Here is a 6,000-nt window from a genome sequence, read left to right as displayed (position 1 = left end):
ATAGACAAACCTAAAATCGTGCTATTTGGGCTGTGGGTATAAAAACAACAACACGCACTAAATATGACAACTAATAAACCGGGAGTGATCTCCCCTAAACTTTCTCGAATATTCTTCTATAAAACAACAGGGGATGGGAACTCGGGCTATAGACATGATTTTTAATCCATTTTAAATACTTAAAGTTTTAAAAATTGAATAAAATCTCGTAGACAAAAGAATTGCACACCAAGTGAACGCCAAATAAAAAAGTGCATAATAGTGCACAATATTATTAGTACTTTAAAAATTTACATTCGTTTTTTGAGAAATCGGAAGTAGCGTAAATTAGTACTTCCGGTCAACGGAAATTACTCAAAATTTAACAGAAGGTAGAAAATTAGATCTTTTACTCACAAGTGAAATTTCATTTATCTATCTGAAATAGTACTCAAGTTATAGGCTTTTGAAAAATTCAAAGTAGAAAAAGTACCACTTCCGGTTATCGGAAATCGCTCAAAAGTTGATACGGATCTACGATTTTGATAAAATACTTATATATGAAATTTCATCAACCTAGCTGTAACGGTACTCAAGTAATCATGTTTACACACAGACACACACACAGACATACGGACAGAATTGCAAAGCCCAGTTTTTCAGACAGGATTACGCATAAAACCTCTTAATTTTCATAAATTTGGATTGATAATTTTTGCCCAATTAAAATAAGCCCTCTATACTTCGGATGTGATGAAGGACTGAGGTGTAACAAGGTGAAAATTGTTAAAATTTCAAGGATTACAATACTTTCTCTATACTTCGTATATGCGAGAAAGTAAAAATACACAGCATAACACATTGTAATTACCTTTTTAAAACACGCAGTGAAGATGGAAAAACAAGTAAATAAAAAGTCTAGTGACAATTTAATCGCAATTTTCTTATGTTATCCATAACAATTTTTAATTTTTTGTGACCGAACGAAAGGATATTTCTTTGCGCTAAAAAAAGACAACTATATTAACCTATATCAACGGAAATAGTTTTATTTTAATGAGTAGGCCTACAAGATGCTCAGTTTAAACAAGTAGACGTTACCTCTCACTAGCGACTGCCTGAGCCGGTGTGCTTGGTTTGGAACTTCACCGCTTCGCTTCTTCTAATGGTGAGACGCGATCACCCCTTTTCATTCTCTCCACACGAGCAGAGCTAGTCTCCGCCCCCTCGCGAAATCTGCGCGAGTCTGGCCAATGGCAGCGTGTACCGCAGAACGCGTCCAGCTACGCATCAAAGGGGGAAAAAGCCTACACGATGCTCAGTTTAAACAAGTAGTAAATATCGTCCTAGGCCTACAAGATGCTCAGTTTAAATAGTTTTAAAAACAAGTTAATTAAAAAAGTCTAGTGACATTTATGCGCAATTTCCTTATGTTATCTAAAAATAGCTCTGACGTATAATGCTGGGATGCGTTCAAGCTAGAAGAACAATCGGTTTGTAGGTGTTTTTGTAATTTTAAAATTTGTGACCAAACGAGAGGATATTTTTGAAAACTTTCTTCGGCAATATTGCTCTAAATTATGGCAGGAATCGATTGGTACATGTTTCAAGTCGCTAAGTGGTCTGGTTGACGAGATATGGGCCAAAAACTGCTTTTTTTCGAGGTTTTTTGGCTTTTCCGGGAAATACATGAAAGAAACCCGGAATTTTTATGGCCTATGCTCATTCTTGTAACTTGCTTAACATAATTGCTTTTGGAACTAGTCATCGATATTGCTTCGTTGAGGAGGAGATACGACTTAAAGCCCGGACACACATTCATCCATACATTCATCCATCCATCCATCCATCCAGAAATGACGCGTTAATAAACGCAATTCTCCAGAATGGAAATTGCGCTAAAAATTGTGACCGAACGAAAGGATATTTTTGAAATCTTTCTTCGGCAATATTGGTCTAGATTATGGCAGGAATCGATTGGTAAATGTTTCAAGTCGCTAAGTGGTCTGGTTGCCGAGATATGGAGCAAAAACTGCATTTGTTTGAGGTTTTTGGCTTTTCCGGGAAATCCAGGAAGGAATTCCGGAATTATTTTGGCCCACAATCATCCTTGGAACTTGCTTAACATATTTGCTTTTGAAACTAGTCCTCGATATTGCTTTGTTGAGGAGGAGATACGACTTAAAGCTGCGGAAATCCATCCATCCATCCGTCCATCCATCCATTCCCAGAAATGACGAGTTAATAATCGCAATTCTCCAGAATGGAAATTGCGCTAACAATTCTCCAGAATGGAAATTGCGCTAAAAACATTAACAAAATAAGGAGAAAGACATAATACTACGAATACAGTTCATCAATGTTATTCGTTAGGGCAGCAATCATCATGAACAGATACATCTTAACCAAAATAATATACATCGCTACAGCACATATACTACCCAAAAGTATAAGTAGTATATCAGGTCACTTTTGGGTCGCATTTTTGGCGGAGGCGCAGGTGGAGGCGGAGGCGCAAAGTTTATATAGTAAAATACTCCCTACCTGGCGGAGGCGCAGGGGGAGGCGCAGGCGCAGCCTGGGACAACGAGATATAGTAAAATACACCCCCTTCCTGGCGCTGGCGCAGGGGGAGGCGCAGGCGCAATCTGGGACAATGACATATAGTAAAATACTACGCCAACTGGCGGAGGGGCAGGGTGAGGCGCAGGCGCAGCCTGGAAAAATGAGATATAGTAAAATACTACGCCAACTGGTGTTGGCGCAGGGGACGGCGGAGCAGGTGGAGCAGGCGCAGGGGGAGTAGGTCAGTAGGTCAGGTGAGAGGGTGACCTTGTGACGTAATTACTACCGGTGACCTAGTTACATAATTTGTTTATTAATTTTAATGAGTTTTTAATTTGAATTTTTTCAACGCCAGTTGGTGTAGTATTTTACTATATCTCATTGTCCCAGGCTGCGCCTGCACCTCACCCTCCCCCTGCGCAAGCGCCAGGAGGGGGAGTATTTTACTATATCTCGTTGTCCCAGGCTGCGCGTGTGCCTCCCGCTGCGCCTCCGCCAGGTAGGGAGTATTTTACTAAATAACCTTTGCGCCTCCGCCTCCACCTGCGCCTCCGCCAAAAATGCGACCCAAAACTTTTGATTTGCACCCCCCTCGAACTTTTAATTTGCAACCCCACCCCCTCAAACTTTCAATTTGTTTTTCTAACCCATTTTGCCCTCCCCCCTTAAGGTCGGTGCCCGGGGTCATATGACGTACCCCCCCCCCCCCTCGCTACGCCTCTGACCTGCTTGGAATTTTACCTTATAATTGTCGTATTTCCACCGACGTCTGGCTCTCGTCGTCTGCACAATGAGCACTTCAATTGCAGTCTGTGTTTCTTTTTTTTTTCAAATTCAAATGTCTAGAAAACGTTTTTGCAGCATACCTTTTCCTTGGTACACGCAAACTGCCATTTCATTGCACCTAAAAATTTAAAATTTAGCAAAATTTAAAAACTCAATACATAACATTATATAAGGAGGTCACTTTGCCTTGGTGTCACCACCCCTAAATGGTGTCACCAGGTGCGATCCGCCCACCCCCCCCCCCCTCCCCACCCGCTACGCCTCTGCTTATCAGTTACCGAAAAACCCTCTGAAGTTGAAAGATACCTACGAAAAGGATCTAAAAAATATATGCATATATTTGATTTTATCTATCTAACTGAAAGGATACTCAAGTTATCGTGTTCATACACAGACACACACGCGTGAAGACAAAATAGAATAAAACGACGTTATTTATCGACCCAGGACTTTGTAAATGCATGTTGGCAAAATATCGATTTTTTGCACGTTTACATTTTACAAGCTTTGTATATTCACTCTCAACAAACTTGTGCTAGACGAGAATCACCCTTCTAATATATAAAGCTCAATTCTGTAAAGCATGTTTGTCTTTGGCATTTCTACGGATTTAAGTGTTAGATCAATTATCGTGCGCGTTTGTCTAAATTTATGAGTTAAAAAATTACTATTAAAAGTGTTGGGAAATCATTTTCATTTTTCAAATTATAGTAATAATTGCCGGCATGTTCATTAAACACAAGTTTTAAAAAAAATATCATCTTTTACAAAAATTCTAATTATGTTTTTATTTAGTCCTATAGCGCTTACTTCCCTTTGATAAATTAGGCAAAACACAATTACTTCCCTTTATGAAACCCATTGCATTAGTTGAAAAGCATTTACTTTTTAATTACTTTGTTTTGGTGTTGGGAAAAAAATAATTACATAATTAGCGGGGATTGATCAAGTGCAAATGTTTTAGGTATTTTACGGATAAGCTTGGAGTATTATAATTGTTCATTAAATTGAAACAGGCGCGTTCGTTTAAGTGAGTGCAAAAACTATGAATAAGTTGGGGTACTATAGTCGTTTATTAAGCTAAAACAGGCGATTCTGCCCCGGGCGTTTATGTTCGCGTTAGTGTTTTCTTTGTGTTTAGGTGGGTTTGCGTTAGTGGTTGCGTTTTGATTTGGTTCGTTTTTGTTCTTTCTTTTTTCGTTTTTGTTTGTGTTTTTTTTGTTTGGGTTTGTATTTGTGTTTTTGGTTGGTTTTGCGTTTGGATTTGGTTTGTTTTCGTTCTTTCTTTTTTCGTTTTTGTTTGTGTTTTTTTGTTTGGGTTTGTATTTGTGTTTTTGGTTGGTTTTGCGTTTGGATTTGGTTTGTTTTCGTTTGCTTTTTCGTTTTTTTTTTGTTTTTTTTTTGTTGGTATTGGTGTTTGTGGTTGGGTTTGTTGTTAGGTTTTTGTTTTCGTTTGCTTTTTTGTTTGTTTTTTCTTTGTGTTTGTATTGGTGTTTGTGGTTGTGGTTGGGTTTGTTGTTAGGTTTTTGTTTTCGTTTGTATTTGTAATTGTGTTAGCGTTATGTTTGCGTTTTGTTGTTTTGGTTGGTTGTGGTTTGGGTGGGCAATGCCGGGTTTATGATGATTACTAAACACACAGGTAATGGTCGTTAACAGAAAGGTTTTTCACAGAAGCCAGAGCAGGGCCTGGCCGGGACGGCTAGTATAATATATATGCCTATATATATATATATAAATAAATATATATTGGCCTATATATATAGGCCTATATATATATATATATATATATATATATATATATATATATATATATATATATATATATATATATATATATATATATATATATATATATATATATATATATGCCTATAGATATGCCTATATATTCTGTAAATATATATATATATATATATATATATATATATATATATATATATATATATATATATATATATATATATATATATATATATAATAAAACGACGTTTTTTATCGACCCAGCACTTTGTAAAACGTCGATTGTTGGCAAAATATCGATTTTTGCACGCTTACAAGCTTTCTATATTCACTCTGAACAAACTTGTGCTAGACGAGAATCACCCTTATAATATATATGCCTATATCAGAGGCGTAGCGAGGGGGGCGGGGGGTACATATGTCCCCGGGCGCCGACCTTAGGGGGGCGCCAAATTGAAAGTTTGAGGGGGGGTGCAAATCGAAAGTTTGAGGGGGGGTGCAAATGAAAAGTTCGAGGGGGGGGGGGGTGCAAATCGAAAATTTGCTCCCGAGGGAGCGCCAAATTGAAAGTTTGTCCCCGGGCGCCGGAAAGGGTCGCTACGCCTCTGGCCTTATATATATATATATATATATATATATATATATATATATATATATATATATATATATATATATATATATATATATATATATATATATATATATATATATATGCGTATATATATGCCTATATATATGCCTATATATATGCCTATATATATACCTATATATTCTGTAAATATATATATAAATATATATATATATATATATAATATATATATATATATATATATATATATATATATATATATATATATATATATATATATACCTAACCGCTAGATCTAGATAATATACATACATTTAGAATTCTAGATCTAGAATCTAGAT

This window comes from Physella acuta, unplaced genomic scaffold (genome assembly GCF_028476545.2).
Source record: "Physella acuta isolate Inbredline_101_S28 unplaced genomic scaffold, ASM2847654v3 ptg001017l, whole genome shotgun sequence".
NCBI classification, from domain to species: domain Eukaryota; kingdom Metazoa; phylum Mollusca; class Gastropoda; family Physidae; genus Physella; species Physella acuta.
Note: the sequence above shows the minus strand (reverse complement) of the source record.